This window comes from Colias philodice, chromosome 17, assembly GCF_061535455.1.
Source record: "Colias philodice isolate Cphi_HAF_F1 chromosome 17, ilColPhil1 Martin Lab GWU primary, whole genome shotgun sequence".
NCBI classification, from domain to species: domain Eukaryota; kingdom Metazoa; phylum Arthropoda; class Insecta; order Lepidoptera; family Pieridae; genus Colias; species Colias philodice.
The window spans coordinates 10,278,919-10,300,611 of record NC_143102.1 but is presented as its reverse complement, the minus strand read 5'-3'; the positions used below and the strand labels follow the sequence as shown (position 1 = coordinate 10,300,611).

At 32.8% G+C, this 21,693-nt stretch overlaps 1 protein-coding gene and 1 long non-coding RNA gene across 4 annotated transcripts in view; one reads left to right on the top strand and one right to left on the bottom strand.

Moving 5' to 3' along the window:
* bsk (mitogen-activated protein kinase dJNK) overlaps positions 1-21,693 on the bottom strand; it is a 91,462-nt gene that overhangs the window by 17,340 nt on the left and 52,429 nt on the right. For all 3 annotated transcript variants that reach the window (XR_016316888.1, XR_016316889.1, XM_089705625.1), the window contains one exon: positions 7,424-7,483. The gene's annotated coding sequence lies outside the window, so the exon portion shown is untranslated. The remainder of the gene's footprint in view (positions 1-7,423; positions 7,484-21,693) is intronic.
* Positions 1-21,693, top strand: part of LOC149481325 (uncharacterized) — a 350,361-nt gene that overhangs the window by 308,685 nt on the left and 19,983 nt on the right. The gene's annotated exons all lie outside the window — the stretch shown is intronic.

The following is a 21,693-nucleotide window of genomic DNA, read 5'->3' as shown; positions in this document are numbered from 1 at the left end:
ATATTCACCACAAACTACAATAAATTTAAAGCTATGCTTACAAACAGCGCCGAATATTCCCCAAAGAACGAACACTGCCAAATAAATTAAACAGTTCAAAATCCCATAAGAACCAAGTTTTCGTCTTCCTCATTCGTTCAATCCGGAACGTGACTTAGCTGGACTTAAACCATTGAGATACAAAACACACAAATAATACAAATAATACGGAAAAGTGCAAAGGAATAACTTTCATCGTTAAGTACCTAACTAGATAATAATTTTTAAAACTTAGAGCAAAAAAATGGCGCACAGATTTTGTTCGTGGTGTCTCCTCCATACGTAGTAATATTATCTCAATGACTTAAACCAAGTTTACATAAACCGATGTTTTACATAATCACGTTTAAATAACATTAGATAAAAAACTGCGAACAGGGATGGTGGGGCATTTTATAAAAAAGAATAATTATAATTGGGCGGTACTTTCGGGTACGTGTGCGTGTTTAGTCGTGGTCCTCATTAATTTCCATGAATTTATCACTGTTAAAAGGTTAAGGCCCTGTAATAAAATCTTTTCGGTATTACTTTTTTATTTTCCATTTTCTAGCACCAAAGCGTTGCTAAATCAAAATATACATATAATATAATACATGTCAAAATATATAAAAGAAATAACGTGTGAAAAAACCAACATCTTTGGTTTTACCGCAGCGATGCGACTACTTCTATAAACATAGACATGTATAATATATAAAATTCCTCATTCCGTCCGTCCCTGTGTCCACTTCAAGTAAGTAGCGCCACTTGTACCGCAACTAAAATTAGCCATGTGTTAATTAAAATGAAGCTAAACTTTTCAGAAAATTTAAAACCTTAGATTTAAAATGTAAATTATGTCGAGAAAACAGGAACGGTGTTAATTACTTGTTGATGAATTTATAAATCTCTACTGTTACATAAGAAGAAGTGAATTTATCTGAATAAAAAATAAAAAGACGTGTGGCACTCGGGGACTGCCGCGGTAAAAGCTATTGCATAGCATGCCTTCAAGCCACACCTCCGAGCCCGTCGGAGTGGGGAGCGTGAGGTTTTTTCGTTACGGAATTTCTCGATTCGGTCCCCGCACTCAAGGCCCGCAATAGAAGCTATGCAATAGCTTAACATATTGTTTAAAGGAAATCTTATTTTCTCAATTAATGTTATGTAATAAATGTCTTGTATTATGAATGAATGAAATACTCTTTATTGTACATACACAGTAATAAATTTTGTTACATAGTTAAGCTTATAATAGAGATGTACAAAGAGCGGCTTTATCGCTCGTGAGCGATTTTTTCCAAGCAACTCGATGTAGATATAGATATATTGCGCAAGAATTAAACAGTACCTAGAGTAAGACAAGAAAAGAAGAAACAGTAAACATAGAATAATTTGGAAAATCCAAAAGTGCACGCCTCATAATTTTTTTTTTAATAAATATTTATTAATTATTATTTTTGTTTATTTAATAACAATTAAACCACATCGAATCAGACCCTGAAAAATGAAAGGGTTCTATTCCTGAGCATACTCAAGCGTAAGAGAAAAAAAAAGACTCGATTAGTAAAGTATTTCGGTCGCTATCGTGTTAACAAGAAAAAGGATCCGCACATACAGACACACGGACGTCCAAGACAGAACTTTTTTAAACTGTTTTTTAACTAGTTTAAATAACAAAAATGACATCAAAAATATCATGAACGTTAAAAATAGTGTTTTTTCTTAATATGTGTGTGTATGTATTATCTTACAAGTGCAATGTATGATACATAAAGACATTTTAAGTTTGAAAAATCAGATGTTTTGCGCGAAGTGACAGTAGTACCCACCTCAACGCTTCGCTTATGAGGCGTGCAAAAGTATTATACATTACTCGTTTGATCGCCTTATTCTTCACCGGTTGAAACAGTGATAAACTACAGAATAAGGTTGACCAACTGAGTTTAGAAACTCAGATTACTAAACCGTGACTGCGTCTAGAACCTTCGACTATTCACTATAGATTTTATTCAGAGGCATGGAGTGAGGCTTCTAAGTACTTAACCCCGACAAGGTCCGATTCTAACCTATAACATATTGAAACGTATTTATTAACGAACTTTGTAAAATACATGGCAACAGCAGGAAAATTTTTCCAATTAGAATTCTTGGATAGATGCTTGGATAGTTTTCTTTAGGATACCATAAAATCAAGCCATATTTTAATAATGAGAAACATAAAATCTCTCATAACTCTGGTACTACACAAGATCATCTATTTAATAAAATTACGAGGCCAGGAGCGTTCCTTTTATATTTTAACGACTTTCTATCGCAAGTATGTCAAGTGCGACCGTAATTGGCGCGTCCCTTCCCCCTTCCAAGGGGGAGGAGAGGGACAAACATAGTGTTGGCTGTTAGATCGGTTTTAATGTATTATGTATATAGAAATTATAACTAAAAGAACACAATAACCATTAATTTAAAAGAATAGAGGAAAAAACAGCGACATCATAATAAAGTAAAAATCATGTGCTGTTTGTTGCTAATATGAATAGCATACAGATACCATAGATGACATTATTTTTATTACAAAAATTTGCGAAGACACTTCTTCAGTATAGTTATACCGTTGAGATGGCTTTTTATTGAGTAAGCTCCATACAATGTTTTATACATTTCTGTTCATAACAGGTAAATTTACAAAATGGAACCAAATACGACCTCTATTTTCCCTAGGGCAAGTCTATTCGCATTACATCAGACATTCGTCCATCATTCAGTTATTTTGGAACAGGCTCTGGGGAGCAAGTTGAATCAGGGTAAACCGTTACATCCGCATTACTAAAAACAACCAAACATTTGTGTTGATTAGGCAAATGAAGAATTTTTGATGACGGCATTCTAAATTCACAGCCTATTCTAGAGAATGTCGGTAAGTAAACAACAAAAGTTAAGTAACTAATAAACGACGAAGATTTATCTGCACATAGTTTTATAATTATTTAATTCAATGCTATGCAAAGCAATGTGCTAATAATAGTAGTAGCATTTTTTATATCACAATAGAGTGTGTAGAACTTCAAAGTTATTAAAAACTAGTTTATTAATTCCTCTTGGTTTTTGTTTAGTACATATACATATAGTTATAATCATCACAGTTAGCGTTTCTTTTATAGAAAACTAGAGGTCCGCCCCGGCTTCGCCCGTGGTACATATTATTTCGCAATAAAAGGTAGCCCATGTCCTTTTTCGGGTATCAAAATATCTTCATACCAAATTTCATGCAAATTGGTTCAGTAGTTTAGGCGTGATTGAGTAACAGACAGACAGTCAGAGTTACTTTCGCATTTATAATATTAGTATGGATGTAATACCATATACACATCTTTTACAAACACCATTGCTTTATCCGAGCACCTACCCTGTTTTTTAGTGCCAAAACATTACAAGTACCAAGTCCACCTAGTCTCCTCTAAGTGCTGACAGATACATTTCAACACTGGCAGACGATCGCTCTTCTCGATTTATGATATAAGCTGTGAGGAGTGATAGCCGACTATCTCGACGATATCCTGATATTTATGATCTTTAAAATCGCCGACGTGATGTAGCGTGATTAATTAACGGACAATACAACGTTTGTGTCTTTGTTGTCTATTAATAGTAGGTATTGAGGAAAATATATTGACGTAAAGTTATGATGGAACAAGGAACAGCGGACATACCTTCAATAAACAAATTTACACAAGTTAGAAGATAACATAATATGAGATAGTTACAACCACAGAAAGTCACTCCAACTAAAAATAAACTTTAAAAATTTCATGTTAAAGAAACTACATTCGAGAAAAACGAAAAAATATTGGTTTTAGGCTTTATTACCTGCAGTTATGGTCATTTTGTGATACGACAGTGACATTTCCTCTGGTATTTGATAAATTAACTCCGCATTCCCAAACATTCCGCACACCAGCTGAACTCTATTAAGCAGGGCAGATCCTCAATCAATATCCGTGCAGAAATAATTTTCCAGCATCGTGTCGAGCATACTTAATGGGTGCTTAACTTCCCTTATCATTAATAGACCCCTGGGACAAGTCTAGACACGTTCGTCACCAACAAATCTACAGTATTTCACTATTCGGGCATGAAATTATAGGAATTCATTAAGTTAGGGGTCTATTTTGGTACTTGATCGGTAGGTTTGATAGGAAACGATACGCAGGGAGTATTGGTAGGGAATTTCGGATTGTTCCTATAAGAAAATATTGCTTACTTTTATACTTTTTATGTATATTAATGCTGGAATTTTATAATTAATGTATGTTTTTAATTGTTGGAGAAGGATTCCTAATACGTTTAAAACTTTTTCGTTGATTTTAAAATATGACTAATTTATGGCGGCAGTTCAGGCGTTCTACAGTAAGCGAGGCCACGGGTAGACATCGACGTATTTTGTGTACCTACTAAGATCAGACAATTGTATCATTTCTAGATTGCCATTCTATTCGACAATGGGTGCATTTGATACTATAATAGGTAGGTATCATGAACCAATATCTCCTTTCAAATTAATTTCTAATAAACCCATCGGAGCAAGAATTCTCGAGTAATATCATGAAAACAGAGCAAATAACGATCAAAAGGTTCACCGATGTGACAACACGAGGCGTAATAGATTTCCCCAGGAATCCTCCGCATTACTAAAGCGACGTTCCTCAAAGGATTTTATTATTAGCAATTTTAAGAACTATACGATAAAAATGTCGTAAATCAAAGTAACATTGAGTCAGCGTTCGAGGGAGCGGGAATAAAATCTCAGGGATTTATTCCATTTGGGGGTCAGGGGAAAACGTCTCTTGAAATATTGGAACCAATTATAACAATATGATTTGCTGTGAACACGGACTGTTGGAGGGCGTTTTTTGTTATAAAGAGAATAATAAATGTTGCTTTTGAGTAGTTTTAAAATTGAGTGTTATTCTTTTTGTCACTTATGTTGAAAGTTACGAGTTACCATCATACTTAGCCATCATACTTGGAACGCCTTTTTTATGTTTTTAATTTCTTGACAATCTGTTTTCCTGATATTATTTTTAATAGAAATCGTTTGAAAGCGCTGTGGCTCTGTTTAACTTTGAAAATTTATTTTCAAGTATTCATTGAAATATCGAAGAATTCTATTAAAATATTAACTGTTAATGTAACTAAAATGGAAGCGCTTCAAAGTCTAGTTGCAAGTAAATATTCAAGTTCAAGAAGTGTTTGACGGACCTATCTAAATAAGAAATTCGATACTTGACTCGCAAAAGGTAGAAACTTTCAGATCTGAAAGGTCAAAGGTCAGAATACACCCACGCTCACTTGACTTGAACCTAGCGTTTAGACATTCATGTATTTTTAAAGCATCTATTTAATAACATTTCATTGAAATAACTCCCTACTTGAATTAATTTTGTTATAGACTTTATGAATGGGTTGGACATTGTTGACCTTTTTAATAGTGGGATGATATATATTTTCAGAACAAAAGGACTTGATACACGTTTATTTACAAAGACAATGTCCACAAGATAAAGGGACTTTTGTAATCAATTTAAAATAGAAACAAAACCAATCTTTAGTGAGGTTTTTACAACACAACATTTTTACCAAGATTACTTAACCTAATCTTTCACAAAATTTTACAGAACAGACCCAGAGGCAATATCCCATTTTCATGAGGCAGCAGCAGGCACATAAGACACATTATAAATGAGAAATTATATTTTCTGTAGTAGTATTGAATCTATGATCTCTCGATTAAAATAATCATGCACATAGATATAGCATAGCATGATAGAAGCAGAAGTAATCAATATTATCTAAATAAAATAATAAATTTAAATAAAACCCAATCATCTTATAATTCACCACCAAAATATTACAAAATCAAACACTCATCCGGAATAACAAAGCTGTTTATAACAATAGTATTTGCTCGCTCATTTGCCGAGCTCGGAGCTAATCCTCGATCGATGTTCTTCACTCCAAATTGCGGAGATAACGCTTTACTGCCTTCGAGACGTTATTGTCAAGACAAATTAACATTGGTTATAGATAATTAGTCGATATTTACAAGTGATGTTACGGTTAATTGGATTTTATTGATCTATCATTATTATAGGCAGCTTTGATTGGATTTCGATTCACAGAGAATTTCGCAATGAAACGTATATTTGACAAATATGCATGGTTACGCGAATAAAATGATAAATAAGGCAGATATCTCTTAAATACAAAATAGTAGACGTATTATTTCTTATGACGTATAGAAAGGGTATCTATTTTAAGTGTAGGATAGGCGACCTCCTACATGTCGTAGGGATATGAGGATACCAGGGATTTAAGAAATCGTTTGGATATTATTGTTACTTAAATGTTCTTAATAATCTTTTAGAGATAGGTAGGACAGGAAAGTAATACAACGCCTCTAGCTGTTACTCATAGCAAGTCATATCTCGTAGCGTTTTCTAGACACTTAATCAGTACCATGATTTACCTATTTGACAGATGCTTTCGAGAAATACTGTCAATCGAATGCCGTAAGAACGCAAGATTCGATTGCGAACTCATGGTAAGGGTACTGTTATCTCAAGCGAGGGCCATCAAAGCACGTTTATATGCAAAATAGAATCGATCCCCGTCAGGGGCTCAGCGAAATGGGACCATTCAGGGCCGTGACGGGGCCATTCGAATACTTCGCAATGACGGCTTAGATTTGTATAAACAATACAAGATAATTAGACTCGTTGGAATATTTTAATGGTTGTTTTCAAAACTTCTGGAAATTTTCTATTCAGTTGACTGTTAGTTAAAATGACAAATAATAGAAAAATTCAACGTCAAAGTGTTAAATAGGCGTACAGGATACTAGTTACTTTATAAATATGAGGTTATGTTATTATTATTACATTTATGTACTTATTATAATAAAAAAAATGACACTCACTCGATAATAGATAAATGGATAGAAAGATAAAAAGTAATCTTCAAGAAAACCGTCTAAAAACCTTTTAATATCGCAAACCTAATCAAATACAGTTACATCTTTGAAAAAGGTCTTCAATCGTACTTTGTTACTTTTTTAATAATTGTTCGAGGTCTAAAATTAGACTTATTGGATTTTCGCAAGATCAGTAATATTTATTCCATGAGTAGAGGCACTTTAGTTCTTAGAATTTGTGGATGCAAGATATTGCTGATTGGTTATAATTTATTTCAAAATGTACATGTTCCTATAGGTATTTTATATTTTGACCAATGACCATACTGTACAGGGCAATCTTTTTGTTTTGCCTGATAAAATAAAGTTTTCATGTGTACATTTTATTAGTTCTTTTATATTTTTACGTTACAAGTAAAAAAAAAATTCGCTTACCATAAGATCCATGCATCCATTTTGCGACGAAATAATATTCTGGATGTTTTCAGCTACTGTCTGAAACAATAAAAATGTATATATAAGTTGTAATAATGCAGTAAATTATGAATCATGTAATTTTCTTTTTCTTAATTTAAGCTATAATATGTTTCAAAATACTTTTATTAGTTCAAATATGATTCAGCCTATTTATAGCATACGAATACTTTAAAATATAAGAAGAAAATTATATTTATTTTAATTTTAACTACAATATAAATAACACTTTATATAGATGTCTTGTATTAAATTTGAAAACCCTGTATTTCCCCTTTTTTTTGTGTGGTGTCTCTCAATGTTAGCCAGAAGGGCTTCTACATTTACATACGTGGGGCAGTTATTCCATAAATACTAGAAATATTATTTAATAGATCCCCAATGAGCCATTCCCAAACTAGACGATCGTCCCTCAAAGATACGCCTAACCGCGACGCCTATAGAAAGGCATAGAGTCGCCTATCGCTACATAAATCTATCAATAACCGCTCCACGGTTATCCTATATTCTGATGTTAATCCACCCGGAATGGTCCGGATTATGGGCGTTCAACCACTGATGTGCTGTATATTGAATTTTTCGCTAGAAAATATCAATTTCTGTGATGGAAAATTGTATTGGTTTATGTATAGAGGACATGTGGATATTGCCTTTTAGAGTGATATAGTAAAATGAATGGAATGGAATAGTTTTATAACAATTTTTATTTAACGTTGCGTGTTAGGAAAATTGTGTGGACTTTAAAACTATCAGAATTCATCAAATCGACAGGAAATTTCTTTTCAGTTATTTAGCATGTATTTCTTAAGAATTTGCAATAAAAACATGTTAACACTAACTTTAAAAAAAATATGTAACTCCATGCATCGCTCGTACACTTTCAAGATTTGCAAATTATCGAACGTACCCCGGACAAAGTCGCGGATATCAACTAGTACGTCAATAAAAGTTCTTTTCCTTTCTTTCAACTACCCAATAGCGTTAATATATAGTGGTTTTTCTTATTTCAAACGCCTTGGCCGACATAGCCATTGTAACATTCTGCCGCAGGCAATTCGTGGGTAAAGCGGAATGTGTCAGAAGGGAGTTTCTTTATGAGGAAAAAGTGAAAATACGTTTATTACATAGATGAAATACTCTATAATCTTCTTATATATAAAAATGAATCGCAAAATGTGTTGGTAAGCGCATAACTCGAGAACGGCTGAACCGATTTCGATAATTCTTTTTTATTATATTCCTTGAAGTACGAGGATGGTTCTTATGTAGAGAAAACGTAAACATGTACCACGGGCGAAGCCGGGGCGGACCGCTAGTAAAGAATAAAAGTCTGCCTTTTAAATGTGTTGATTACAATTCTGTTGGAGATTAGCAAAAATGTCTCAATCTAGCAGAAGGTAGAAATACGTCTAATAATAATCTGTAAAACAGTATTATTACTATATGTGATTTATACTATTACAAATTTAAATTAAATCCTCTTTTTTTCAATAGAATTTAATTCTAGTTCATTGTAACCACGTAATCTCAAATTGTTACAGAGAATTTCCCTCTAAAACGAGAACTATACAAAATATTTCCAAGTTTCTGAATTTCCAACTCTTGATAAGAAATAATGCTTTGAAGACGGCAAAGTTTGCGTTTGCGGCATTGCTAGCCCTTGATACACTTCAATAGTTTGTATTAGAATAAAATATTGCATTTACTTTATCATTACATAGTATAAAACAAAGTCACTTTCTATCTCCCTTTGTATGCTTAAATCTTTAACACTAAGTAACGGATTTTGATTTTTTAATAGATAGTTTGGTTCTCGGGGAAGGTATTAGTATATAATTTGTTAAGTTTTAAACAAAGCAGGCGAAGCCGCGGGCGGATAGTTAAGATTAGTATATTATTCTACTTGATTATTACACACTAGCTGTTCCCCGCGGTTTCACATGCATTGCTCCGCTCCTGTTGGTCTTAGCGTGATGATATATAGCCTATAACCTTCCTCGATAAATGGGCTATCTAACACCGAAAGAATTTTTCAAATCGGACCAGTAGTTTCTGAGATTAGCGCGTTCAAACAAACAAACAAACTCTTCAGCTTTATAATATTAGTATAGATTACTACAAAACTAATACGTATACATTATTAATTAATCAGTACATAAATACTATATTAAACGGTGCGTTTAATAGCGTTTTATTTTAGGATACTTATACAATGTGAGTTTACTCCAGCGAGTATATCGACTGAGTTCACAACCAATGGTCTGAGTAATTGTTTGATGTTTACCGCTAAAGGATATGCGCCTTTGCCAGGTTCAAGGGAATAATATGTTTATTGCGAGCTATTACATACTACCCGCTTTTTTGTGCTTTTAAATGGGTATTGGAACAACTTTAAAAGGGACTCTTAGTTTGTTAGAAAGTAAAGCCTTTTCGATGCAGTTAACGCAACTTTATTTTTCATTGTGTTTTAAACGTTGCTATTTATTTTTAGACATTATAGTATCATAATAATATATTGCCAGTTCGCACCAGGCGACGCGTCTGCTCGTTTGCTCACTTATAGCATAAAAAAGTCCTATATCCGGTCGAAAAGCTTTCGAATTTGTAAATAATATTATGAAGTAAATCGTGGATTAAACCCGCTGTAAAATTGTAAGAAGTACACAGCAGAAATAAATTCTGTAGTTACTTTTGTTAACGTTATACAAACTTTCATATAAAACAATTCCCCAGTATATTACATTTTCTTTAATGAACTGACACAATGTTCACAAGAGATAAGCAATTCCTTTGTCATAATTATAATACCTTTTCGCTCCAAGCCAATCACTCACGGTAAGTGGGATCCCAAATTATCTGATCCGATATTGAGATGGGAAAAATAAAACTTGTTCTTTTGATCTCGAGATATTTCTGCCGTGTTTTCACGTCGCGTTTATTTTGAAAATGTTTATCTTTTCCTTTCTGGCAAATTCTATAGATGCAATAAGTTAAAAAGTAATTTAAATATTTGACTATACGTTAAATTTCCGTTATTTATGTTAACCAGTAAACATCATTTTTGACACACTTTGCAAGGGGCTTATTGAACTGGTTTCTTAAAATATCTATTACTTGTTAGTAGCTTATTGAAGTGGAAAATGCCTCGGCTGCCTTGATCGTTTATAAGCGAGAGGATATCTCTACAATTTGTATTTCTAACACTTTAATGTAATAGTAGGTAAATCGGTGATTTCAATAATGTTCAGCAGTCTTACTAACCACCCATATAATACCTGAAAATATATAATAAATAACTCCGATCCGTTTCAACGTACGTTAGTTGCATAGAAGATAACTTTAAATCAAAATTTAGATAAACATAAAGCCCTTCTCCCTCCGACTCTTCAAATTAAACGCCTTCCAAAAATTTCATATCTTTTCAAACATAGCCCTTCTCTACAAGACATCTAGACTAGACCACACCAAAAATTGCCTATTTATTCAGGGGCACTACGATAATTGGGTCGCATAGCGTCATAAAAACGATATCGGCCTAAATATGATAATATATACGAGGGTAGAATATTTGCAAGTTTCGCCTTTTGCCTTTGTCGAAATGAAACGAGAATTAACATTTCTTTCCTCGATGCTAAGTTAAGTGATTTCATTTGAATAAATACGTTATTTTGTTTATTAAGGGCGGAGTGATGAGGCAGGTATCATTACGTATTACGGTTATTCTGACTTCATTATCTTCATTAGTTTTATTCATTAACTTTCAAGTCATTGACTTAAGATTCATTATTCATTTTTTATTTGGTCAAATTTAAATTATGAAAATACATTTTTGTAAGTTGCTGTTTGTTTATACTTGATCTACAATCAAACAAATTTCATCCATTTCTTTATAAAAACACTAGCGGTCCAGTAGTTTATGCGTGAAAACCATACATACATACAAACCTTTCCTCTTTATAATATTATAAGTATAAGTATAGATTAATTCAAATTACGTATTAAAATCTTATTAAGGCAATAAGTATCTTAGGTAAGTATACCTACGTGCGTTAGACAAATAAAGTAGGTAGGTATTAAAGAAACAACTTATGCGAAATTTATAACGATAATATTTTAAAGAAAACGTACATTTATGAATCCAAAGAACCACTCCCTGACTCACTTATATATTACCTATATACACGACTAATCCTCAGATATCTTTGCAAGATAATGTACTGGTTTTGTTTGCGTATATCTGGGCTTAAAGCTCGTCGGAGCTTGGAGCTTATGCAAATAAGCTTACACGGGAGAAATTGAAAGCTTTCACGACGCTTTTTCGTAGACATTTCTCCGCACACTTGTCGCTTTGGAAGCTCGTTTTTCTAAATTATTCAGTATTTATTAGTCTACAGTTTGATAGTGGTTTGATAGATATATTTTTCTTTGTTGGCGCCATAAATTGGACATTGATAATCTGTGGTACTTACAGCGCCACATGGCAACACTGTTATTCGGGAAGACATCTTTGATTTACATTTTACACGGCATTCTATACAATCCTTTTTTGTTAACCTACTTTTTACTTTTGTTAGATGAACTAAAGTACATAATTGAGATAAATTGCTTTCTATTATACAACCCGACATACATAACATTCTTGGATATTCCGTTTTCATCAAATTTTCAACCCACTCTGTAACCTATGTATTTAAGTAAAAAGTAAAAAGTAAAAGTAAAAAATTATTTATTCTTTAAGACACGTACATCAGTCATAATACATACATTATTACATAGTGCTTAATACAGTTTCTTAAAGAAAAACGTTAAAATACAGGAAATAAAATCATTGGTTCCCGCACTAGGCAATGCATAAGAACTTTTTGATAGGCAAGTTATCATAGGTATATTTGTTCATAAATTATCTATACTTCTATACTAATATTATAAAGAGGAAAAGTTTGTAAGTATGTATGTAAGTATGTATGTATGGTTTTCACGCAAAAACTACTGGACCGATTTCAAAAATTCTTTCACCATTAGAAAGCTGCATCTTTACTGAGCAACATAGGCTATATTGCATTTTCAAAAAAATTAGAGATCCTTACCAAAAATGCAATAATGTAACCCAAGGTGTAAAAAAATCCTCAATAAAACTTCTGTCATCGCGTGCGCTGCGGAATCTATTGAAGATAGAACAAAAAAATGTTCTACGGTATTATAGAATGGATCAATATCTACAAGAAAGTCCGCGATACCATATGTCCATCTTCAGTAGTTATGTTACTACAACAACTTTTTTACGTTTTCAAAGTAAATAGAAGTGCCGACAGTAATCAAACCATGTTATCCATACACATATATTAATCCTTATCCCATTAAATGATGTTTTATTATAGACTGTTTCAATACCAGCAAAATACTTTTTAAATGAAAAGAATTGGATATTCCATTCAAAAGATATAACGAATTTTTAAAAGTGTCAATCTACAGAAAATAGTAGGTATACTGTTCGAGCAGGCCGTAGTGCGGGGGTCACGGAGGAATTCTACCAATATGCGTCTTGACGGAACACAGTGGGGTTTTGGTCGGTAGGAATCCGACATAACCCACGGCCCCTCCCCCGGAGGCCGTGGGTATCTATGAAAGATTTCCCCACTAAAACAAAAAAAAAGGCCTTAGTGCGGGACGGGGTAAAGGTGATTTTCATGTGATTAAAAATTAAACCTATAGTCCGACCTATAGTAGACTTTTCACTGTAACGATATCGCTATCTATGCGTGTGAAACCGCAGGGCATTGCTAGTATTATATAAAAAAGTCTCATCTGGTTATCAGATGGGTGAATTCCATCTTAATTCAGATTTTAGTCTATCATATATTTTTTAAAGAAAACTGAGACATGACTGTCTTTTTAGTATATGCATATTAGTTTTTTTTAAATATAATGAATCAATTAGATATCTTTAAATATACATATTCAGAAACAATAAAATACTAATTCCGTTTGTTCTTATTCTAACGTCTTAATTTATGAACTAATTATCTAATTAAGAATTCATCTAAATCCATGATAATTTTACGTGTATTCGGAAAAGTTTTCAATAAATGAGAAAGAAGTACAAAAGGAACTTACAAATGAATAAAATATATATCCGTATTGAACAGTAGAAAAGCTTCGTGTTTTATCTGAATTATTAAGCATTTGTCCACATGTTGTCCTTCAATTACTTTCCAAAGTAACTTATCTCTTTTACTTTTCGTAAAGCAATTTGCCTGATAAATAAAAAACAAGGCGAAATCACCCTCTCAGCAGCTTTTTAAATTTATGTCTAATTAGTCCGGGATACATCGTCCATTTTTGCAAGTGATTACTATCAAGCTAATTTTTCGTGAGTAGCTTTATTTTGATGAGATGCCCAATAATTTCATGTACAAAACTCTCGATTGTGGTAGCTACCAGAGGAAACAAGGATAAAATATTTTGATTTGATGGTTCTCAAATATTAATTACCAACTGAATGTTTTTTTTTGTTCAATCTCAAGATAATTATCTAAATTATTCGAAAAAATATTTGTCCTACAAAATCTATGGTTTGATCAAAGAGTCCCCCTTTCCAATGTGTATCGATAACGAAGTCATCATAAATGATTACTAACCAGCTGATTTTTTTATTTTAACTTATTTAATACTTGTATAATTCAACGGACATATTGTCCTACAAATTGCGTAATAAATATTTGAGAACCGTCAAATCAAAAATTTTTATCCTTGTTACCTCTGTAAGCTACCACAATCGAGAGTTTCGTATATGAAATTATTGGGCATCTCATCAAAATAAAGCTACTCACGAAAAATTAGCTTGATAGTAATCACTTGCAAAAATGGGCGATGTATCCCGGACTAAATATTATATACCTAGCGTTTCTTTGTTTTAAAAATCTAAACTCTGGAACGTTTAAAATGAAAAATTATTTTGTGCTCGATATTACATTTATCGAAGGCTACTAGCAATATTAAATCACGCTACGACCAATATACGAAATATATTTTCCGAGGAAAAGGCAACAAGAATTAAATTATTTTCAAGAGGAAAATATGATCTATGTTTAAATTAGGTGTGCCAGTTTTATCACTATGTTTTGTTCACCGATCAGAGTTGATATTATATCGTTTTCTTTCGTGCAAAAAAACGGTTTTCTCAGTTTCAACATCATATTCTACTTAAGAAATTGAAGTAAATCAACACATTTTGAAAAGATTTTCTGCACTCTTTACATTTAAACGTTTAATTATCACCGACACCTTTTGCTAGCAGACAAGAGGCTACTACATATCATATTAAATTTCCCCCCACAAAACATATAATACGCCATTTTTTAATATCACCGGACATTGATTTACGAACACCACACGTAGCAAATAAAACGCAATCGATAGCAGCAAGGCCAACACCTGTTCAGCTCACATTTCATGTCGACGAACTTTTGCCTTGATTTGCATTATTTAGGAAGTTTTATTGATGTGTTTTCGCAACTTTGGTAAGTAGTGTCTGTTGGTATCTTTTGTACATTTAAAATTAATAGATTAGATGATTAAACAACATCTTGTATTTGTTTTATTTGTATAAAGTAGATAGTCCAGTGGATATATCATTGTCTGAGTAACATAGGCTATATTTTTGTTTTTATTTTCGTTAAGTTATTATCTATACTAATATTATAAAGCTGAAGTTTGCTTGTTTGTTTGTTTGAACGCGCTAATTTCAGGAACTACTGGTCCGATTTGAAAAATTCTTTCGGTATAGTGTAGTGCCCATTTATCGAGGAAGGCCAAAGGCTATATTATATCATCACGCTAAGATCAACAGGAGTGGATCAATGCGGGTGAAACCGCGGGGCGCAGCTGGAAACTTTATAATATACAATCAGAATGTAAAGAATATGCGCACGAAAGATTTGAGAAAGCTTATGTCGCATACAAAAAAATATTTAAACAACATTTTATGCAATAAACAGCATTTTTTGAGACGTTCTTAACGTACAGTATTCAATTCAGAAACCGGTCGTATATCAAGTAAACAAACATTAGTATCATGCATCCACCACCTTATCGTATATCAAGTAAACAAACATTAGTATCATGCATCCACCTTTACACACTAAAGCTGGGTTTCCATTAACCACCATCCCATAGTGGATGCCATTAAATTGGATGCGAATCCAATTTGACGTGAGCCTTCACAATTCCCAGTGTCAGGCACAAGTGTACAGGCAGCTTAGCTCTACGTAACAATAACAAAGCCAGAACAGTATTTGAAGATAAAAGATGCATTTGAAACAATATTCATCACGGCTTGCTTTGTAAGCTTTACTAGCTTTGACATGTCGAGTTAAAAACCTATTGATTTTATAAAGTTTGAAGTTGAATTTTTCATATACTTGAAATTTAAAATAATTCAAGTAAATTATATTCGTACTAGCAATCGCTAATCTCATAATTTTGTTTTATTAAATTAAAACTGCAATAAGTCCATGCTTGTATGATAGGTACTTTCGAATCACTTCACGATCGCTTTATTTATCTCTCAAAACATTTGGCAATATGATATAGTCACACGAATTTAAATAACGTCTGGACCAATATTAAATCAAGCCGAGTCACTATTTTATTATTTAAAAAAATCCAATACAAATAATAACATAGCAGTTTAAATAAACCTATAATGACCTCACATATCATTATAAATTATCTCCTGCTATAATATTTCTCGATAGACGTCAACCAACACGCCCCCCCACTCTGACGTCACACCCTCCCAGATAGCGCTGTTCCCTTTGTTACCCCGGCTTCCTGTCTTATTCTATTTGTGTACTGTTACGAATATAATCGATGAAGGTTTATTCCACTTTGTATCGTGTATTTTGTAACAGGCGGTGGACTTTGATGATCGATTTAGCAATATGTTTGGATTTTTATACAGATTAGACATTTTTATCCCGTTATATATACCAGGTGAAAGGTAAGACGTTAGAAAAATTTAGACAGGAGCTTCTACTCATGAAACTGAACAACTTTTGTTCTACAACTTTGCTGCATTCGTAAAAAAAAATTGGACTTTGTAAGGAAACTTCGCTAATCAGCTGACCGATTTCCATACAAAGTCCAAATTTTTTTCTACGAATTCAGCAAAGTTGTTCAGTTTCATGCGAAGAAGCTCCTGTCAAAATGCGTCTGACGTCTTACCAGTCACCCTGTATACTTAATCCATACTTATAATATTATAAATGCGAAAGTAACTCTGTCTGTCTGTCTGTTACTCAATCACGCCTCAACTACTGAACCAATTTGTATGAAATTTGGTATGGAGATATTTTGATACCCGAGAAAGGACATAGGCTACCTTTTATTGCGAAATATGTACCTACCACGGGCGAAGCCGGGGCGGACCTCTAGTACGTAATAAATTATAAATGTACGTAATAAAATCAAGTCGTATTAGGTACTCCATATAAGGTGCTGAGAATATCACTTTAACTAGCCGACACAAAAATTAAAATGAACAATCAAAATATAAAATATTAGCTTTTACTTACATAAAAAAATATACAAAGGAAAATTCCGAAACATTTGTTATTAAAACCTTGACCTTGAGTTCTTCACCCTGATAAAGAACACATAATAAACGAAATTCAAATAAATAATTGGTACTTAACTTTTGCTATAAATGAATAATTTAGTCAGTAATATGAGGCCAAATAAAATTTACCCAATTACACACAAAAAACATTCTTAAAAACGTCCAAAATAAAGTAATCAATGATTAGAATCGCGTGCACACTCGTTATTAAGCCATCTAGATTTGAGATACAGTCACAACGACACCACGCGCCATCGGTACGGGTATCGGTACCGATATCTGGCACCGTTGCCAAAATAACGGTTTTATTGCGCTCTCAGTTATGAAGGTTCGGTGCCAAAGTGAAATAACAAATGTCAAGGCTATAGGATGCTGTAGAATGTAGATGATTCGATTATAGACTAAGTAAAAGTTATGGATAGGCCAAATGGAAATTATATTGTTTGCGTACGCGAATTTAAAGTTTTTTTTTGATAATAAATAAATGTCATTTGCATATTGTGATTTCTATTAAAAAAATACATGTTACAATTTTGCGTTCAATATGAATCGAAAGGTTTTGGACTAGAAGCTGTTTTATTGGCCAATATTGATACATGTATTGCGTATTAAAACATCAATTAACTACATATTTATTTCAAAATAATATTTTCAAAGAAAAAGCAGTCATTCTGTGATACACATATTTATTCAACAGCCATACTGCATAAACAAAACTGAAACATAAATATTCATACACTATTGTGATTCGTAAAGTTTATATAATACTATATCTTCAACACCAAATTCACAAGGGAGGCTATACCGCCTGAGTTGCCACAACTAAAATATGGCTTAAGCAAAATTGTGAACTGTACACACTACCGGGCCCGGCGGGACATTAAAAATTTTAAACATTCTTTATATTCCGACCAAATTACATGAACTGTACTTAAGAATAGTGCTTAAAGAATTATTGTCATGTCCTGCGAATTTTATTTAAAAGAAATTTTATTATTTGTATGCGAATAAACTATAAAAAATCCAATCTATTCCGCAGTACATAAGGATATCTAAAGATAAACCTAGTTCCTGATCTGTATATACCTAAGTATTATGTACTTTACGGATGTATTTTTCTGCAACGAACAGGCTTGACGTAATACAAGCTTACGCAAGAACCCGCAACGTACATGAGACGGGAATTAATAAATAAACTAGCAACTTGGACTCAATTCCATGGTAGGTCAAGGGATAAAAGTGAACAGTTTATAGAAAAAAATAAAACTTGGCACTACTTTTGATTTAATCTGTTCATAGACAACTCATTACAAATCAATACACACCCTAGCCGTAAAAAAAACAATCATACTTTTTTTTCTTTATGGCCAGGAAACCATACATGCAAATTATTACATTTGCAAATTCTGTTCCATTTTCAAATACGTTCCTAATGCAATTTTTTATCTGTGCCATTTCATTTTTAAATTCACGAATGGAATAACCAGTCAATAGGCATGACGAAAGATTTTGAAATCCTCTTCCATAATGTGTGTATACGTTTACTATACAAGAAAAACCCTATATTTCGGTAATATACTTAAATTTAACGAAGATTAAAGCCATTTTTCAAAAAATATTTAATATCTGTGCCAAAACAGCTCGCAGGTGTCATGGCGTAGGCGTGACGTCAAACTTTGGTAAATACGTAATTATTTGTACGCATTGTGAAGAAAATTAAAAAAGTCTTTATTTAATATGTGTTATATAAACGAATTTCAAAGTTTATGAGTGGTGTGCAGCATTGCAGTATGAATCCACATAAAAATAATGCTCAAAAATGTGTTAGTAATTATTTCAAGCGAGAAATAATAAGAAATGATTGTATATAGTTGGTGCGGAGAACCCCGAACCACGTATTCGTGAATTCCCAATTGTATTTATGTTCTGAGTCGATAAAGCATACGTGAAACAATAGAAAATAAATAAAAATGCGTATTCTCAACATATTCATAACATCAAAACACATCTGACGCGAGTTGTTTACTTATGCGTGACGTCACGCGTGTTTTAGTCAAAATGGCTAACTGCAGAATTTCAATGTTTTATTTTATTGATAATCTCATTAATCTTAATGGTTTTAAGATTTCTAAGTCACTATATTGAATTTATTTATTGTACATTTTCCCTTAAAAACACTAATACGATCATTTATGGATACTGTCGTCATGCCTATTCTGAAACAGTTTGCAATGATGCGTGTCAAACGGTCCCGCCGATATTTCATTTTTCCCGCCATTTTCACTCTGTTATACGATTATGCTTATTCGCATTACCAATTGAGTGCGTTTCGTGGTCGCGTATTAATAAAAGGTTTGCTTTTGGAATACGATATTTCGATAACAGTGGTGGTGTGTGCCAACAAAATGTAGTGTGAACCAGAAGAGAAATATTATTTAAAAATAACCAATGTATTCAAGGTATGTATATTTTTTACGATTCATTATTTTGATGCAATGCAGTAAAAATGTATTTTGGTATCCTTCCATAAATTTAATGAAAAACTTTACTTCATACGTAGTTAGCAAACAAAATCTAATATAAAATCAAAATATTCAAGTTCTTATTGCACCCCACGGAGAACCAATGTGCATAGACTTAGACGAACTTATTTATAGCTTACGTAGCTTTAAGTTGCAACTTTAAACTTGTGGCTATAAAATATTCAATGCGATTGCACTCAGGCTATAAATAAGAACAACTTCCTACAAATTGTAGATTTTACCCCTTTCACCAACCTTATGATACAGTAAAATAGGAGAGTATAGTTCAAAATGTTTTTTATCCTGCACCTTTATCCTGCACCGTAACCATAATATAACAAATCGATATTAATCCATCAGTCCTCGGAATCACAGACACAATAGAAAATCTATTGTGTCGCGCCCCGATCGGGCCTTACGGTGGTCAATGGGTTAATATGGTTTATTTAAATACTAGCTATACGAGCACGGCTTCGTCCGCTTTGTAGAAAAATTAACAAATTATAGACTAAAACACCTCCTCTTTAATCACTATCTTTTAAAAATGCCGATCAAAATCAGTTGCGTAATTTTAAAGATCTAAGCGTACAGACACCCAGACCGCGGAAAGGGACTTCTTTTTATATACTATGTAGTTATTTATTTGAATTTCATTATGTTACATAACAAAACATGAAATTTAAAGCTTTCTGTATAAAATTAGAATGAAATACAGCAGTAATTTTAAAGAAATTTTCGTACAATACAGGAAAGTATGTCAAACGCGCATCCATTGAGAACACGGAAGCCTGCATGTGCTCCGTCTCTTTCACACCCGCTTGCTATCTCCCTCTATAAAGCTCAGTTCACGAATGCAGCACGCTATTGCGATTATAGAAATGAATATTTACTGTAATTGTATGCATGACCTAAAGAGGATGGTTCTCTCACTTTAATTTCAAACAGAATATTATGTATAATTTAATTGCTTTTTAGATAACTTATGCGTACGTTTTGTATTGGATAATATTTTGTAATATTGACTGTCTGGCCCCTGTCTGTAGTGTGGCCAACAGCGTAGTCTATTAAACGATAAATTTCTTATATTCTTGAAATTACAAACACCCTTTATTTTAGCACAGTTTTGTCGCAATATGTTTACAAATACTTTTTTCTCACATTATTGGTATATTTAGTTTAGAAATTTACATATATTTTACATAAATTCTCTTGCATATACAACTGAAACTAAACCTCACACCACTTTAAACAAATCAAAGAGACAAACACACACTATACCGAGAACTAAAACGCATTCAGTTCATAACAGTCGCTGCAATAGTCGCTCGATCGACTGCAGAGCAACGACCTAACACAACAACATTGTGAAATGACTTCAGCATTGTTTCCTTGTGACATAAAACTGTCGTGTTGGTATGAAATTCTAAATTAATATTCACTTTAGAAGGGTAGTTTTGTTTAGTATAATTTTTTTAGTAGACTATAAGTTTTTGGGGTATAATCTTATATATAACTAGCGGTCCGCCCCGGCTTCGCCCGTGGTACATGTTTATTGTTTACGTTTTCTCTACATAAAAACCATCCTCGTACTTCAAGGAATATAATAAAAAAAGAATTATCGAAATCGGTTCAGCCATTCTCGAGTTATGCGCTTACCAACACATTTTGCGATTCATTTTTATATATAAGAAAATGAATCGCAAAATGTGTTGGTAAGCGCATAACTCGAGAACGGCTGAACCGATTTCGATAATTCTTTTTTTATTATATTCCTTGAAGTACGAGGATGGTTTTTATGTAGAGAAAACGTAAACATGTACCACGGGCGAAGCCGGGGCGGACCGCTAGTTATTTATATTTCTAATCATTTAAACCATGATTCTTTGTACTTTTAACATGTTTTATTTTAGGGCATTATTTTTTATATTTCATCAGATTATTATTACAATTTTGTAAAATCTTTGGGCTCTTAGCCATTTCGTATCTCTTTTCATGATAAAATGTTACATTTAGATAAAGATTTATCCGAAACTACCCGCAAATGTCCGATCATCGATAAAAGTGGGATTTATTTGATAATAAGCCTCGGT